This window comes from Somniosus microcephalus, chromosome 1 (assembly GCF_052327205.1).
Source record: "Somniosus microcephalus isolate GS21.2 chromosome 1, FLI_Smic_1.0, whole genome shotgun sequence".
Taxonomy (NCBI): Eukaryota; Metazoa; Chordata; class Chondrichthyes; order Squaliformes; family Somniosidae; genus Somniosus; species Somniosus microcephalus.
The window spans coordinates 231,797,875-231,817,300 of NC_140987.1; the positions used below are offsets into that span (position 1 = coordinate 231,797,875).

At 48.4% G+C, this 19,426-nt stretch overlaps 1 protein-coding gene across 1 annotated transcript in view; it reads left to right on the forward strand.

The window, feature by feature from the left end:
* The window catches only part of LOC147124677 (trans-2,3-enoyl-CoA reductase-like), a 287,573-nt gene that overhangs the window by 131,094 nt on the left and 137,053 nt on the right, over nt 1–19,426 (forward strand). The gene's annotated exons all lie outside the window — the stretch shown is intronic.

Sequence of the window (19,426 nt, forward strand, 5' to 3'; positions counted from 1 at the left end):
CCAATTTCTCCTCCACAGTGTTTTAGAATGGAACTTACCTCTAAAGGAATGGTTTAACACTGCAGGTTGGGAGATCCCCACCCCCACCCCCAGTGAATACTGACACATTTTGAGGGATCCCCCTACAAATACTGACACAACGCCGAGAGATATTCAGTCCTAACATTCCGAAAGCCCATTGTACTGGGTACAGTTAGTACTCAGCAGGAGCTCTTGCTTTGGGTGAAAAATGTACTTTGGCTGTTTTTATCATCTTTTGCTGCAGAATTACACTATATATTAATATGATGTATTAATTATTACTGCATCAGTAGAAAATGACCTATTAAGCCAATAAATAAGGGGTGGAATGAACTAAACTAAGCCAGGCAATGAATTTCCATCAGTTTTTATGCACTAAGTATGCATGCTGTTAAGATTTTATTCCTCTTGCCTGTAAAAGGAATGCTTAGTCATGAAGCTATCACAGATATTCCCCTACTGGGATTGACAATAACTATCTCATAACCACAGAGGAGCTTTAGGATTTTTTAAAGTTGTGTACACTATTTTAGGAACTAGCTACAATGATTAAAGAGAAATACGGCACAATTGGATACTTTACACTAATCAACTGATTTGATGAATCACCCAGCACAAAGCAATCCACCTGCTATTTGGAGCTGGCCGTTAAAGGTGCATGCATTTGGCAGAACATTCTAAAAGTTCAGGGCACAGGGGCATCTTACAACATTTTTAAAAATGTATAACCAATTTTTCAGACAAACAGATTACTTTTATTTAACAAACCTTCAAGTAACAATGTAAACAAATTAATAATCTAGGAAAAATCTTACATCACAGCACACTTCATATTTACAAAAACTTACTTCTTGTTGTCAACTTTTTCCATTGTAAATTCCTATGTCCAGATTTATAATGCAAACTGCCTGTGTAAACTTATCAAACTTGGTGGTGGTGCTGTACCCTCTCGGTTTCGTATCTTCAAGCTCCTCAGCCTAAACTACAGAGGCACGTCTATGCTCCAACCAACTCCACTTCCCAAATTGTTGTAAGTCTTGGTATTTAATTATAAATAATAAAATAAAATCAAAACATTACACAAAAAATAAGGACAGAATGTAACTTTAAACTGGCGACTGAATTATTTCTGCATGCCCTGTTCTGATTATTCCCACTCTCCAACCCCACTTCATCTGAAGACTACATTTGGTCTTGACTCTTTGTGAGCAATGCCCCAGGAGATCAACTAGCGTTATTTATATTTTACACAATAGAAACATGCAATAAAAATGTTTGCCAGTAGTGAATGCACTAGTGCTTATAGCTATAGGACCTTAGGAAGAACTTCAATAGTTTCAGCATTTGAGTGGGTTGACACTAAAGGCTGCAACAAAACCCATTGAGATTGGTTTTCAAAGACCCAAAAAATATCTGAATAGTTAAGGTGGGTAATGGTGCACTAATGTAGTAATAACAGTGCCCTTTCAACTTGTATACTGGCTGAAAAAATATAATGGCGCTGAATTTCCTCAGCACTTCTGACGTAATCTCGCAATAACAGCAGGACTGCGGTGGAACAGACAGAAAATAGGGCAGAACCTGGATACACGGGATTCTGGCCTGGGAGTTCCCGCAGGACCTTGTAAGGGCCAAGGCCACCACATGTCTATTACAAGGCCAGTGATGTGGATGGCGTGAGACTGGGGATGGGGCGAAATCCTAATCTTTCTATTGGGAGTCCCTGTCATCTCAGTCTAGGAGTTATTGATGCATCTGCAAAAGCTGGTACGCCCAGTGGGAAGAGGTAGACTGGTCTCCTCAATGGTAACTGTGGAGATCATGGCCTGGACCCCAAAGAATTATGGATGGACTTTTTTTGTTTAATGTGGCACCTGGCTTGGGGGAGAGGGGCCCTGATAACACTTTCCCTCCCACTGCCAGCCTTGCCAACAAGGCTGCATTTTGCAGCATCCAGGGGCAGGTGTGTAGCTGCGCTAGGGTATATTTAAATGAGGTGAACTTACACTGACCCTACATATTCTAGCAGAGTCAGTGTCAGAGATCACCAGTAGGCGTGATCCCGGCATAATTGCATGGATCACCACCCTGATGAATTTCTGGACGAATGTCCTTACGCACATCAATTTCATTTTTTGGTGCCTTGAACACTGGGGCTGTTATTATCTCAAGTGGTTGGATTGGGGGTAGTTGAGGAAATAACCCTTGATGCCTGTGCTGAATATGTACCTCAATTTAGCTCCTGAGATCGTGCTGTGGAGAATCCAACAACTGGTTCTGTCCATCTGGCTTTCTCTTCTGTTGGTAATATTATGCCTCTTAGATTCTAATGAAATTGCATTTTGCCAGTGTTTTTAAGCTAATTAATTCATGTGAATATATCTGTTGACCCATGGGATGGCTTCGCGTATGAAATTTGAAGCAAGCTGCAAAAAAACATTTTATTGTATTTTATAGTTGAATGCATTTACCCTGCACTTACCGCTCAAGTAACCTTAGCACCGACATACAGGACTAATCCACCAATAGCCCTTTTTAAAAGAAAACATATTTTTCAAAACAAGTTGGAATGAAAGGAACATTTTTTCAACAAGCTGCTCTACTTCCTGCCCCAGCAGCTCCTGAGCAGTGACTTGAGGCTACGCTCCAATCATTTCATCCATCACTGAAAGTGCTGAAAGGAAGCCAAGCTCTTTCCACTTCTAAATGGGCCTTTTCCTTCCAGCTCTGCTGTTTCTGCTGCGCAATTGACCAGGAAAGCAGCACGCCAGACAGATGCCTGAAAATGTACATGCTGTACGGAAAGATTTTAGCCAGTTTGAAAAAGGTTTGGATTCAGGTGAATCTGTCCCTTGCTGTCTTACATCCAATTGTGTGCATCAACATTTTTCATCTATCTCTCACTGTTCTGGTGGGCTGTAGCTTACATCCTAATAAATTATTTGTTTAAGTTATTAGAACTTATTGCAGTTAAGTATTGGTGGTGTCTAGCCCCTATCACTGAGGTGGTCCAACACTGCCAGTATAATAGAGTTCGATGCCTGGTAGCCAGATGTTGATTTATGTGCGGGATACCTGGCAGTATGGCATTGGAATTGGCATCAGCAAAGGGTACATTTTATAAGTTAGTGCTCGCAGCACAGAGCCTTGTTCAACACGGGGGGCGCAGATTCAACAATCCAGAAGTCCGTGCAAACAAACAGGGATAAGATATAGGGAGAGGGTTGTTTGATTGTAGATAATACTGTGTTCATTTCAGATATGGGAAAAGCAGATACTTTCTTCATAAACAATGTAGTGTAACATAAATAACAGCAGAAAATGCTGGAAACACCTCATCTTTCGATTAGGCACTTTACAGCCTTCTGGACTCAACATCGAGTGCAACAATTTCAGACTCTAACCTCGGCCCCGATATTTTATTTTCTGTTTTCTCTTTTCTTGCCCTCACATGGCAGCTGTTGATGATTCTGCCATTTACACCTCATCTAGAGTCAATTTATGTTTCTTAACTTGTCCCATTACCATCTCCTTTTGCCTCACACCATCATTCCTTTTTGTAAAGTCTGTAGGTATTATGGCGAATTAATATACAGACTACAAGAGTAACTTTAACAGGACTTTACTATTCGAAGGTCAGGGCGAATCTGCCCAATAAATCCTGACACAGCACTTATATACCGGTGTGGTCACCGTCGGTATTACAGTATACAGCAGCCAAGATAAAGTAGTGCCACACCTAAAATAGTTCTCTTAAAGGTGGACAGTTACATACACTACAATCCTCCCTTTTTAGCTTACAACATACTTATTCCCCATTAACATAACATCATAGCATGTGTTGCATTCCTGTACGCCAACAAGAAGTTATCTACCTTATGTTGTAGGTTGATGTCTTCATTACCCATGGCCTTCTTGAAGGTCTGGACAAACCTTTCAGCTAATCCATTGGTGGCGGGATGTTATGGGGCTGACGTGTAGTGCTTGACCCCATTCCTTTTTAAGAACTTCCTGAATTCTTCGGACACAAATTGCGGTCCATTATCAGAACAGAACTGTTCCAGCAGCCCATTCCTGGCAAATATGGTCCGTAATACTGTGATGGTTTTTTCCGTGGTGGTGGAGGACATCTTTATTACCTCCGGCCACTTGGAGTGTGCATCCACCGCGATTAGAAACATTGAGTCCATAAATGGACCAGCAAAGTCGACGTGTACCCTTTGCCAAGGAGATGAGGGCCACTCCCATGGATGCAGAGGAGCTTGAGGTGGCGCGTTTTGGACCTTCTGGCATCCTAGACAGCTCTTGGTTATTTCTTCGATGTCTCCATCAATACCTGGCCACCACACAAACGCTCTTGCTAGGTTCTTCATTTTCACTCCACCCAAATGCCCCTCGTGAAGCTCCTTTAGCACCTTATGCTGAAGTTTGGGTGGAATCACCACTCTAGATCCACACATCAAGGTTCCTCGGCACACTGACAGCTGTTCTTTTCTTTGCGAAAATGCGGGCAGCGTTGGTTCGCCATGTGCTGGCCATCCCTCCACCGTTAAATCGTAGACTCGTGAGAGAGTCGGATCATTTCTTGTTTCATTTTCGATCATCGAATTTGTTACTGGTAGACATTCCACTATGGATGAGTGGAACATCTCTACCGGGTCCACTGTAGCCGCCTCTTCTACTACTGGCAACGGTAGGCGCGATAACCCATCAACATTTCCATGCTGTTTGGACCTTTTGTATTCGATGTCATATTGGTGTGCCCCAAGTAACACGGACCACCTCTGTAGCCTTTGCGCCGTCATAGTGGAAACGGCCTTGTTAGGGTTGAATATGGACACCAATGGCTGGTGGTCTGTCAGTAATGTGAACTTCTTGCCCTGCAGGTAATGATTGAATTTCTTTACTCCCCACACAAGGCTGAGGGCCTCCCTATCTATCTGAGCATAATTTCGCTCAGCGGAGGTCAATGATCGGGACGCAAATGCGACTGGCCTTTCCGAGCCATTTGGTAACTTGTGTGAAAGTACTGCTCCAATTCCATAAGGGGAAGCATCACAAGCTCGACGAAGAGGTAACGTTGGGTTGAAATGAGCCAACACTTCCTCAGAGGTAATCAACGCCTTGCTTCTGCGAAAGGCCTTCTTACAGTCCTCGCTCCACTTCCATGGTACTTCTTTCCGCAACAGAGCATTCAGCGGATGCAGCACCATGGATAGATTTGGCAGAAACTTGTGGTAATAATTAATCAACCCCAGAAACGATCTCAACTGTGGTACATTTTCCGGAGCGGGGGCCTTCACGACAGCTTCTATCTTGTCAGGTGACTTGTGCAGCCCCTCTTGGTCAATGACATGACCGCAGTACGAGATCCGTTTCTGGAGGAACTCACATTTCTGGCGATTAACTCGAAGGCCATATTCCTTCAACCTGGTGAGCACCAGTTTCAAATTTGCGAGGTGTTCCTCCTCGTCCTCTCCTGTAATCAGGATATCGTCCAAGTAACACTGAGTGCTTGGAATCCCCTGTAAGACCTGCTCCATGGCCCTCTGCCAAATTGCTGGAGCCGAAGCTACTCCAAAAACCAGTCTATTATAACGATACAAGCCTCTGTGTGTGTTGATTGTGAGATACTGGCGCGACTCTTCCTCGACTTCCATTTGTAAGTATGCTTGTGCCAGGTCTATCTTGGTGAAGTGTTTCCCGCCAGACAATGAAGCAAAGATATCCTCAATCCGCGGAAGCGGGTATTGTACCGTGTGAAGCGCTGGATTAACTGTGATCTTGAAGTCTCCGCAGATGCGGACCTTTCCCGGTCCCCCTGGCTTGTTACTTAATGAAGACTTCATGACGGGAACAATGGGCGTGGCCCACTCACTCCAGTCCACCTTAGACAGTACCCCTGAACGTTCACACTCTTCCAGTTCAGCCTCCACAGCAGGTCGTATCGCGTAAGGTACCGATCTGGCTTTGAAAAATTTTGGGCTTGCATGTTCTGCAATCTTGATTTTTGCCTTAATTCCTCTCAGTGTTCCCAGTCCTTGCTGAAATATCTCTTTAGCTTCGTCCAATATTCTGGACAACCGTTCAGGTTTGACATCTTCCTTTCCGGAATCTACCGTCATTGTGTTTAGTGAGTGCCAGTCTATCTTTATTTTCCTGATCCACTCCCGTCCCAGAAGTGGTGGACCTCCCTCGGGTAGCACATACATGTCCATTCCTCGGTGATCTTTGCCCTTGTGTCTCACCTTGACTTCTATCTTTCCGATGGGGTATACTTTAAGCACCGTGTATGTCTGCAATACTATCTCCGTATCCCGTAGGGGAATATGTTTGAACAACTTTTTGTAATCTTGCTTATTCATGACCGTCAACGCCGATCCGGTGTCCACTTCCATTTTCACTTGGACTTTTGCAAACTGTAGTGTGACCCAGATAGTTTGTCGGTCAGCTTCTTTACTCACATTGTGAATCCTCAGACTACCCAGTTCCTTGCTGTTGGAGTCTGAATCCGAATTCTGTTCATCTGTACTCTTCCCAGTCACCTTATATACCTTTCTGTACTTCTTCTGCGGTGACTTATTATTGCTGGTCTTCTTTCCTGACCAGCATACTTTAACTATGTGACCAGGCTTGCCACATTTCCTACATTCCTGGTTTTTAAACCAGCATTGGTTCTGATCGTGTGTTGTCTTCCCACAACGATAACATTTCGTTGTACCCGAAGTCATTTCATCCATACTGAGTACCGCTGTCTTCCGCTACATTTCCGCCGTGCCTCTCGCTGCGGCTTCGTGCGATGCTGCAATAAGGACAGCCTTCTCAAGTGTAAGATCGTTCTCTTCGAGCAGTCGTTTTTGTATTCCTTCCTTCGACATTCCGCACACGAACTTGTCTCTCAGTGCCTCTGTCAGATTTACCCCAAACTGACAGTATTTTGCTAGCCTACGCAGTTCAACCAGGTACTCTGCGTTGCTTTCCTCTTTTAGTTGCGTTCTCATGTAAAATTTAGATCGTTCCGCTAACATCAGCGGTGCGGGGTTCAAACGATCCTTCAGGACAGCAACAATATAAGCGAAAGACTGATCCGCCGGTTTAGCTGGTGATAGAAGATGCTTCAATAACCCGTATGTCTTCGCACCCATTGAATTTAGTAAGGTTAGAGCTTTGTCATAATTTGCTATCTTATTGACCTTACAATATATCTCGATGCGTTCTACATACGTGGCCCAATCTTCCACATCAGAATCGAAACCGTTGATGTTACTACGCTTAGGCATCTTCACACTCTTCCTGAGAAACAACAACGAAATATTTCTTTAACTTTTTTTTTCCAAAATGGCGGTTTCCCGCGCTTGTCTTCTTTCCCCACCCACTTTCAAAATGGCGGTTTCCCGCTTCTGTCTTCTTCCCCGCCTACTGGCGGCTTCCCGCGTTTCTTCCCCTGGCGGGAGGGGTAAGCTTTTCCCTTGGGCGACGACCGCTGGCTTTCGGGGTTCGCAGCCTGCGCGTCGGCTTCAGTGCATTCCTTGTTCCCTTTTCTCGGCAGGGCAACCGGCGCTGGGTACAACCCGTTGACGGCGAACAGTTTCAGCCGCTGGGCTGGATCTCGCTCAGTCTCCCTCGCTCGGGCTCTGTCTCTCCCGCTCGCTCGGGCTCTGTCTCTCCCTCAGCGGCTTCCAATCGCGCCTCCCAGCCCTCTCGCAGTCCGGTGCTTTCCTCCCCGGCTGCGGCTGAGTTCTCCGCGATTTATTTATTTTTATATCTTCCCGCGCCTTACGATCCCGGTCGCAGCGCTTCGTGGCCTCGGTCGCTGCCCGGCCTTTATCGCCGGTCGCGGTCTAGCTGTCTCACGATGCCGTTGCATCTCCCAGCCCGCTTGTACCGCGGCTTCCGTGCTCCACGCTGCCCCAGTCTCAGCGCCTCTGGGCCCGACTTCTGTCTGGCTCCTTTCCCCCCCGACCGTGGTCGAGTTCACCGCCCTTATCCTCCGTTTATTTTTTTATTTTCCCTTTACTCACAGTCACCGTGGCCGACTTGCTTCTCATGCTGATCGGCTCACTCACCACCGTGGCAGAAGGGACAATCAGTGCCTGTTGCTGATGGAAGGCTTCGTGTCTGAATTCTTCTTTCTTCCTTGCTCTGCAGACTCGAGTTTTCTCTCAGCAGAACGACGAGGGCGGGTGCCTCTTCTCGATGCTCGTTAACTGCTTCGGAAGTATTGTTGCCGCAGGGTAAGATCGAACTCGTCGCCACTGTAAAGTCTGTAGGTATTATGGCGAATTAATACACAGACTACAAGAGTAACTTTAACAGGACTTTACTATTCGAAGGTCAGGGCGAATCTGCCCAATAAATCCTGACACAGCACTTATATACCGGTGTGGTCACCGTCGGTATTACAGTATACAGCAGCCAAGATAAAGTAGTGCCACACCTAAAATAGTTCTCTTAAAGGTGGACGGTTACATACAATAGTTCTCTTAAAGGTAGAACAGTTACATACACTACACTTTTGTCTTTTAATCTCTCCTGCCTTCCAGCCTATCACAGACCTTCCCTTTGTACTTCCCTTTCCCTGCCCCTGTACTTGCTTAAAAATCTGTTACTTCTGTAACCTTTTCAGTTCTGACGAAGGGTCATCGACCTGAAACGTTAACTCTGTTTCTCTCTCCACGATGCTGCCTGACCTGCTGCGTGTTCCCAGCATTTTCTGTGTGTTATTTCTGATTTCCAGCATCGGCAGTATTTTGCTATTGTAGTAGTGTAGCATATGTCATCTTGCCCTCTTTATTATGAAGCCCAGAATACAGGATAGGACCTGGACATGGCAGATCAAGCTACTGTTCATGCCATGACTGTCAACCGTTGTCTTCTGGTGTATATGTAAGTCTGTGTGCAGAAGGTGTTAAATAATACACAATTAAGGAAGGCAAATATCTTCTCTCAATGAGTTGAGTTCAGGATTTCTCACCCCACTCTACCGTGGACATTAATTAAGAGGACCATAGTAACCCAAAGTCAATATTAATACTTAATTACAATTTCAAAAGGCCCATAGGAGAAATTTAGAACTCTAATCTATTACCTGACCAATGGCCTAGAAATTCAGTATAGCCAGTTTTGGGGCGGTAAAGTCGGGCGGGCGCTAAAGTTTGCGCCCGGCGCAAAGTCGAGGGCACTTCGCCGATATTCAGTAGCTTCACCCTAAGAGGTTGCTTGAGCGCTAAAACTGGCGTTGCACGCCTATCTTTAGGCGCTAAGCCGGCGGTGCTGAGGGATAGCGCCGAGGCCGGGCGCAGCGCAGGTGCGGTCATTTCTTGATTGACAGCAGACACCGTGGCGCCGGCCAGCTCTTAAAGGGGGAAGGGTCGACTTGGTCTGCTGCAACGGCCTGCACACTGCAGCCTTCCAGCTAGGCCTGAACACTGCTGGTGATCAGAAGGAGCCATGGCAACGGTACAGAAGGTCCGTGAGCGTGCCCTGCACTTCTCAGCCCATGACTTGAAGGTGATGGTGACGGCCTTGGAGAAGAGACAGCACATCTTGTTCCCAGACACTGGCAGGAAGCCTCCCACCAGCGTCTATAGGAAAGCCTGGAGGGAGGTCGCCCGCTGGGTGTCGGCCACCGGCGATGCCCCCAGGGACAATGTCCAATGCCGGAAGAAGTTTAATGACCTGACCAGGATTGTCAGGGTGAGTACCCTTTCCAATCTCCTCCTCATCCTTGCATGTACACCTGACATGATGGGCAAAGGGACCTGAAAGCCCTAATGGCCAGCCCTCAGCCAGCAGCTATGGGACAGTCATGAACATCAATTGCACATTCTGCACTTTACACCATGGGAGGCAGTGCACACCACATCAGGGCTACACACTGGCCAAGCTATTCCACCATGGGAGGCAGCGCACACCACATCAGGGCTATACACTGGCCAAGCTATTCCACCATGGGAGGCAGTGCACATCACATCAGGGCTACACACTGGCCAAGCTATTCCACCATGGGAGGCAGCGCACACCACATCAGGGCTACACACTGGCCAAGCTATTCCACCATGGGAGGCAGCGCACACCACATCAGGGCTACACACTGGCCAAGCTATTCCACCATGGGAGGCAGCGCACACCACATCAGGGCTACACACTGGCCAAGCTATTCCACCATGGGAGGCAGCGCACACCACATCAGGGCTACACACCGTACTTACAGGCCGTCCTTTCTCTTGCAGGCAAAACTTGCCAACAACCGAAGGCACCAGGAGGAGACCGGGGGAGGCCGCCCCCAGATCCAGGAGCTCACTCCCCTGGAGGAGCGCGTGAGTCGCCTCATGGGAGCCCGGGTGATTGGGCCCGTCGCCTGTGGAGATGCTGACCCTCTTCTGGGCCACAATGGTATGGACATCACCTTTTGGACCTCTCTCGTCGCACTTGCGCATCCGATCTACCTCCTTTGCCACTGTCCGACCAATGCGCTGAATGCCTCCAGTCACGCCTCCCTCGCTGACGCCCTCTCCTCACTCTAAAGCTACTCTTGTGCCTTCCTGCTTTCAGCTGGTGACGAGGAGCTCCCTGAAGCTGCCAGTGACAGCCCCTCCGAGGAGGAGGAGGAGGAACAGGAAGGCGGACCATCAGGGCAGCACTCAGGTCCGGCTGCAGATGCTGAAGTAGTGGACACGTCTACCCTGGAGGAGGGGAGTGGAGCTGCTGGGACCAGTGGCGTCCAGCAACCCAGGAGGGCTGCGGTTGGTCCGCGGCCTTCCCCCCAGAGGGGGGAAGGATCGGAGGGGAGTGCAGTTGCTGGGCCCAGTCACCGCCGGCAACATGGCAAGGGTCGGGCAGCTCTGCCCCCTGCTCCCCAGCGGGCGAGTCCGGACTCCAGTCCGGCCACGTTCAACTCAGAGGAGGCGCGCCACCTCGATCAAATTGCCCAGGATTCGGATCGCCGGCACACCGAGCTGATGGGGGTAGTGGCACGGATGCCTGAGGCGATCGAGTCCCTGGCTAGTAGTGTGCGCGAGTTCGGGGCCTCACATGCCGCGAGTGGCCGGCTGATCAGTGATGCCGTCCAGACAGTGGCTGCTCTGTTGCAGTCGCAGACCAGGGCAACAGGGGCACTCACTGCTGCCACACGCGCTGCGTCAGCCAGGCATCACCTGGACACCCGCCGCGCTGCAGCAGCACAGCGGGCTGCCCTTCGGCAGATTGGTGCGCATGCTGCAGTGCGGGCCCGGGCGAGTGCCAGAGTGCCACATCACCAGCCAGCGCCTACCATCCGCCAGATTGCACACATTCCTCCAGCCGTCACCACCACTCCCCCAGTGGCGCCTCAACGGCAAGCGGCTGCGAATGATGTTGGCCAGGCACAGCTGCGCCAATCACCAGCCGGCCCCTCGAGGGCCAAACCCCGTCTAGGCCGCCCCCCAAGGGCATCTGCCGGAAGGACATCTGACCCTCAGGAGCCTTCCCCCAGCCTCGCAGCAGCCACTGGGCAGAGCTTGCGGAGGAGCAGCAGGCCGGGCAGGGGCCCCAAAAGGCTCGACAAGGTCTCGCCCTCGCAGCCCAATAAGTAGACGGTGTGGCCAAGTGTTATTTTATATGGCGATGCCTATGTTTCTTTTGGGGATGGTTGTTTTGTTTCTGGGGATGTTTTTTGGGTTAAGGCCGAGGATGAAGGCCATTTTTGTCCAAATGTTCAGTTATTCCTCCCTAGGTTGTGGGAGTGAGTCATTTGATGTACTGTTTTTTGGGGCCGTTGAATGTTTCTGGGTTTCATGTGGGAAGGGGTTTCATTGGTCTAAAATAAAGATTTCTCTTTATTCAGAGAGTGTCCATGTTTGTTGCTGTAAGTGTTTGTTGCCTTCGCCGGCTGAGGGCTTGCGGAGTGGCTGCGTTCATGTTCCTTCATGGCCACAAGGCATTCCCTGACAGGGGGCTTAGAAGTGACGTTCAATAAGCCGCCGACGGACGGCCCTTGGACCTTCTCGCTCCCTCCTGGGATGGTACTCCTCCTCCTCCTGCTCCCCCTCCTCATGCTGCTCCTGCTCCTCCTCCTGAGGTGGTGGTCCAACGTGAGGTGGCAGTGCCTGAGTCCTGTGGAGAGCCAGGTTGTGCAGCATGCAGCAAACAATGACGAATTGGGACACTCGGTCCGGGGAATACTGCAGAGATCCGCCGGAACGATCCAGGCAGCGGAACCGCTGCTTGAGGACGCCAATTGTTTGCTCGATTATGTTCCTGCTCGCTTGATGACTCTCGTTGTATGCCTCTTCAGCAGGGGTCCTGGGCGCGTGGAGCGGGGTCATGAGCCAGGTACACAAAGGATAGCCTTTGTCCCCGAGAAGCCATCCTCTTGGGGGAGGCTGTGCCTCGAACATGTCACGCACAGTTGTCTGCCGCAGGATAAAGGCATCGTGGCTGCTGCCTGGAAAGCGGGCATTGACAGCTAGGATGCGCTGCTTGTGGTCACACACCAGCTGCACATTGAGGGAATGGTAGCCCTTCCGGTTGCGGTAATCCTCGGCATGCTCCACAGGTGCCCGCAAAGCCACATGCGTACAGTCAATGGCGCCCTGCACCAAGGGGAAGGCCGCGAATCTTGCAAATCCCAGTGCACGCTGATGCTGCCTCTCCAGGGCCATGGGGAAGGAGATGAATTGGCGTCTCCTTCTGAAAAGGGCATCGGTCACCTGGCGGATGCAGCAATGCACGGCGAACTGGGATATGTTAGCAATGTCCCCAGCAGCGGATTGGAAGGAGCCGGTGGCATAGAAGTTCAAGGCCACCGTCACCTTCGCTTCCACCGACAGAGACATCCTGCTCCTGAGCTTTGGACGCAGATCTCTGCGAAGCAGATGGCAGATCTCTCCAACCACCTCCTTTCGGAATCTCAGGCTTTTTACACATCGCGCGCCACTCATGTTGAGGTAGGAGCGCTGCTGGCGGTATGCCCTGACTGGGTAAGGCCTATGTTGCCGATGCCTGTTGCCCCCTCTGCGTCTAGCCAGGGCTGCCCCTCTCACACCGCGTCTGCGAGCCCTACGGACATGACGCTGAAACTCAGCGTTGGCGCCCCATGCAGCCCCCATAATATGCTGCCAAACAGTCAAATATCCAAGAGGCCACTTGCAACACTCTGGCCTGAAGCCAAAAATACCTGAGCTAGTGTTGGCCCAAACCAGAAAGCTGTCTTCCTTGGTCTCTCTCCAGAAATCCGTTGCACAAGAGTGTTTGCTGCAAAATGGCTGCCCTTTATAGTGCAGGGTAAGTGCCCTTTAATTTACGCTCCCCGGGGCCCGCGTCGGCTCTGTTGCGTTCCACTAAACAAGCGTTCGGGCCGCCAGCCGCACAATGGGGCGGTCCCACTGAAGTTCTGGATCGGGGCGCGCAAAGGGCGTTGCACGAGGATATGACGTCATTTTCTGCGCGCGCAGGTGAGCGCGCGCTAAGACTTTGCGCCGGCGCTAAATGTCTACTTAATTTGGGGCGAGGCGCAGATCGCGCTGCGCCCGGACGCTACACGCATCGCGCCCGAAATTCACTTCTCTTAAGGCGCTAACGGCTGGCGCAAGCAACTGAATTTCTAGGCCAATGTGTTTAATACTGTTATTTAGTGCAAAAGTGTAACAGGTTTCATTCAATAACACTTGCAATGGGGGTCACATTAACAAGCATTAAAATGTATTGAAATCTCTAAATAAATGCAGGGAGGCCTAAAAATGAAACCTGAATATTCTAGTGTTTTAAATGTTCCTATAACTGTGATTAAAACACTGAACTTTTTATGACAACTTCTAAATGATAATCAACTTCCAACAATACCCAAGTGTAGCAGATTTCTTTGCCCTAAGGGCCGTTATTAAATTTAGTATTAAGCAATAACTATGGCCCATGTGGTGTATGTAACCTGTTCCACCTTAAGAGAACTTAAGCCTGTTCCACCTTAAGATCTCTGGCTGCTGTATACGTAATACCGGTGGTGACCACACCGGTATATAAGCACTGTGTAGTAATATTATATTCAATATAGTCCCGACCTCCAACCAGTAAAGACCTGTTGAATTTACTCTTGTAGTCTGTGTAATAATTATCACTATAACACACAGACTTAACAGTGGCGACAAGTCCGATTCTTACCCTGCGGCAGTTATTTCCACGGCGGCTTCGTCCACAGACAGGACGTCGAAGAGAGGTTTCCACCCTCATCACCCTACTGGAAAACACGTCGAGCGGCAGGCATCGAGAAACCGGAGTGCAGAAGACATCCTGACCTCGAAGCCTCCATCAGCGACTGTCAGCTTTCTTCTTTCAACCTCGGTGGTGGGTAAGCCGGGCAGCGACGCGACAGAAAGTCAACCGCGTTGGCTGTACAGACGGGGCTGGGAAGACGGAGGAATAAGGGCGGTGAGATCGATCGCGACCGGAGATAAGGGCCGGGCCGCTTTCGAGCGAGAGGCGCAGCGCGGGGACATCGATCGTGACCGGAGATAAGGGCCGCATTCGGGCTAAAAGGCGCAGCGTCTGGGGAAACTGAAGGCGCGAGAGCCGCGGTGAAGCGGAGACAGCGTCGGGGGACGGTTGAAGACCGCCAAGCGCGGGAAAACCACCATTTTGTGGGCGGATGACAATGACAAGAGCGGGAAGCCGCCATCTTGGATAACATAAAAATACAATAAATTGCAACGATGCCTAAACATGGGAACATTAATACCTTTGATAGTGACATCGAAGATTGGGCCATGTATGTAGAACGCATACAAAATTATTGTAAGGCAAATAAAATTCCTGATGCAGATAAAGCACTAACATTATTAAATTTAATGGGTGCGAAGACATACAGGCAATTGAAACACCTGTTATCACCAGATGAACCGGCGGATAAGACGTTCGATGAGATTGTTACTGTCCTGAAAAATCATCTATACCCCACGCCGCTGATGCTAGCGGAACAATTTAAATTTTACGACAGAAGGCAGCTGCAGAATGAAAGCAATGCTGAATATTTGATGGAATTACGTAAGCTAGCAAAATATTGTCAGTTGGAACGGGACTGACAGAGGCACTACGAGATAAATTTGTGTGTGGTTTATTTAAACAGGATACACAAAAGCGACTGCTCGAGGAGAATGAGCTGACGCTTGAGAAGGCGGTCACTATGGCAGCAGCACACGAAGCCGCAGCGAGAGGCACGGCAGTAATGCAGCTACGGTCACCGGAACTTGGTACAAACAAATTGGGTTGAGTTCTGTCAAATGTTATCGTTGTGGAAAGACAACGCACGATCAGAAGCAGTGTTGGTTTAAAAACCAAGAATGCAGAACGTGTGGCAGGCTTGGCCACATAGCTAAAGTATGCCGGTCAGGAAAGAAGACCAGCAACAAAAAGCCACCGCAAGGAAAATACGCAAAGGTACACAAGGTGACAAAGAACAGTTTGACCGAACAGAAGTCAGATTCAGACGCTAGCAGTAATGAACTGGATAGCTTAAGAGTACACAACGTTGGTAAGGATGCAGATCTCCAGACAATTTGGGTCACTCTTCAGATAGCAGGAGTCCAAGTAAAAATGGAATTGGACACTGGATCGGCATTGACGGTCATGAATAAGAAAGATTACAGAAGGTTATTCCAACATATTCCCCTACAGGATACGGAGATTATATTGAAAACATACACGGGGCAAAGAGTGTACCCCATCGGAAAAATAGAGGTAGAAGTGGTCCACAAGGGCGAAGAAAGCCAAGTAATGGACTTATATGTGCTACCTGAAGGAGGTCCACCACTACTAGGATGGGAGTGGATTAGGAAAATGAATATGGACTGGCACTCCTTGAAGGCACTAACGGTAGATTCCGGGGAAACAGATGTCAAACCTAAACGATTGTCCAGAATATTGGATGATGCTAAAGAGGTGTTCCAGCAGGGACTGGGAACACTGAGAGGAATTACGGCAAACATCAAGATTGATGAACATGCACAACCAAAATTTTTTAAAGCCAGACCGGTACCCTATGCAATACGACCTACTTTTGAAGCGGAACTGGAAGCACTAGAACGTTCAGGTGTACTGTCTAAGGTAGATTGGAGTGAGTGGGCTACGCCCATTGTTCCCGTTATGAAACGTCCTGCGAGCAATAAGCCAGGAGATCCAGGGAAGGTTCGCATCTGTGGAGATTTCAAAATCACCGTTAATCTGGTGCTTCACACGGTGCAGTATCCGCTTCCACGGATTGAGGATATTTTCGCTTCATTGTCTGGCGGGAAACACTTCACCAAGATAGACCTGGCGCAGGCGTACTTGCAGATGGAGGTTGAGGAAGAGTCACACCAATACCTCACGATCAACATGCATCGAGGGTTGTACCGGTACAATAGGCTGGTTTTTGGAGTGGCATCGGCTCCAGCAATTTGGCAGAGGGCCATGGAGCAGGTATTACAGGGAATTCCAGGCACACAATGTTACCTGGACGATATTCTGATCACAGGTGATGGTGATGAACAACATCTCGCAAACTTGGAACTGGTGCTCAACAGACTGAAAGAGTATGGACTTAGAGTAAATTGGCAGAAATGTGAGTTCTTCCAGAAGCGGATCTCGTACTGTGGCCATGTCATTGACCGGGAGGGGCTTCATAAGTCTCCTGACAAGATTGAGGCAGTTGTAAAGGCTCCCGCTCCGGAGAATGTCTCTCAGTTGAGGTCGTTTCTAGGATTAATTAACTATTGCCATAAATTTCTGCCAAATCTATCCACGGTACTGCACCCGTTAAACGCTCTTTTACAGAAAGGGGTACCATGGGAATGGGGCGAAAACTGTAAGAAGGCATTTCGCAAAAGCAAAGAATTGATCACCTCAGAGGAAGTGTTGGCTCACTTCAACCCGACACTGCCTATTCGGTTGGCTTGTGATGCTTCTCCATATGGTACTGGGGCAGTACTCTCACACAAGTTGCCAAATGGCATGGAAAGGCCAGTCGCGTTTGCATCCAGATCATTGACCTCCGCTGAGCGCAACTATGCGCAGATCGATAGGGAGGCTCTTAGCCTTGTATGGGGAGTGAAGAAGTTTAATCATTACCTGCAGGGCCAAAAATTCACACTTCTGACAGACCATCAACCGTTGGTATCCATTTTTAACCCTAAAAGGGTGTTTCGGTGATGACAGAGCAGCGTCTCCAGAGATGGTCTCTTTTCCTAGGGGCACATCAATATCAAATAGAATTCAAAGGTACGAAACAGCATGGCAATGCTGATGGGCTGTTGCGCCTGCCACTACCTGAAGAAGAAGACACGACGAAAGTTGACCCTGTTGAGTTATTTCATTCGACCATCATCGAGTGTTTACCAGTCACCAATGCAAGTATTGAAAGAGAAACCAGGAATGACCCGACACTGTCCAGAGTCTACGAGGTGACAGTGAAAGGATGGCCAACACGGGGTGATCCTCTGTTACCGGCATTTTCGGCAAGGCGAGACCAGCTGTCCGTCTGCCATGGTACCTTGATGTACGGGACAAGAGTGATTATTCCACCCAAGTTAAGGGAAAGAGTTTTAAACGAACTGCATGAAGGTCATCTGGGGGGAGTTAAAATGAAAAGTCTTGCTAGGGCTTATGTATGGTGGCCGGGTATTGACCAACAGATTGAGGAGTTAACGAAAAGCTGCGCTGGGTGCCAAAAAGTGCAAAATGCCCCTCCGATAGCACCGCTACACCCATGGGAATGGCCTTCAGCCCCATGGCAATGCGTACACATTGACTTTGCTGGTCCATTCATGGACTCCATGTTCCTAATCGCGGTGGACGCACATTCCAAATGGCCAGAAGTCATCAAGATGAATACCACTACTTCAGAAAAGACAATTGCGGTGTTAAGAACAATATTCGCAAGGAACGGATTGCCAGAACAGATCTGTTCGGACAACGGACCACAGATTGTATCGGAAGAATTCCGACAATTCTTAAAGAAGAATGGAGTAAAACATTATACCTCTGCCCCATATCATCCGGCGACAAACGGGTTGGCTGAAAGATTTGTCCAGACATTCAAAAAGGCAATTAAGGCCATGAACGATGATCAGATTCCGCTGCAACACAAGGTCGACAAGTTCTTGATGTCATATCGCAACGCCGATCATGCAGTGACTAACCAAAGTCCTGCCATGATGTTTTATAACAGGAGGTTGCGGTCCAAGTTGGACTTGTTAAAACCAAATGTGCGGAGGGAAGTGGAAAACAAACAGTTTCGGCATATTAACAACAAGACCACTCGAACTTTTGACGTAGGACAACCAGTGTTGGCAAGGGGCTATGGAAACGAAAAATGGCAGTCCGGAACAATTCGGGCTAGACAAGGACCTCTGATGTACACAGTAGATATTGGTCATAATGTGACAAGGCGTCATGCGGATCAACTGGTAGAGTCGAGAGCAAGGGTCAAACCCATGGTTGTGACAGAGACAACTGTGGAAGACGTTAATGAAGCTGAAGCATCTACCTCGGCAGGGAATGTACTTGATGATGATGACATCCAATATATTGGAAACCAAATAGAGGAGGCACCTCAACAACAAGAATCAGAGACTACTGAGAGGCGTTATCCAAGCCGCATCAGAAAGCCTCCTGAGAGACTGAACCTTTGAACTGTTATACCTGAAGTTATATATGTATATATGTTATTATATTATGTTAAATGGGGATATGACTGTTAAGCTAAAAAGGGAGGATTGTGGTGTATGTAACCTGTTCCACCTTAAGAGAACTTAAGCCTGTTCCACCTTAAGAGATGTACTACTTTCTCTGGCTGCTGTATACGTAATACCGGTGGTGACCACACCGGTATATAAGCACTGTGTAGTAATATTGTATTCAATATAGTCCCTACCTCCAACCAGTAAAGACCTATTGAATTTACTCTTGTAGTCTGTGTAGCAATTATCACTATAACACACAGACTTAACAGCCCACAGCCTCATGAATGTGTCAAGAAAGGAATGGATTGAAAATATATTGCAGTGAAGTTTATTTCCTCTTAGAAGTGAATTGTGGCTATCTATAGCTGTATCAACACACAGTTTGTAGCGACATTTGTGTTGACGAATGTAGATGTCCACAAATCATTTACTGAGGGGAGGATCGGCAACTCAGCTCGGTGTGATCTCCTGCTTGGTCCAACTAGTCTTCTCTACATCAACCAGTCACACTAAGGGTAAATTTTCTGCTTCTGGATGCACATCTGGAGCACCTATGACAAAATTGCCCATCTCACTGGGATTTTTCATGTGACAGGAGTGCAGAAACAGATAACTTACCCTAATGTCATATATTATCTTTTGGAATATAGTAACTGGATTGTACTTTCAAGCAGGATGCAAATGAATGATTTCCAATCCTAGTCTGTTAGTAGGTA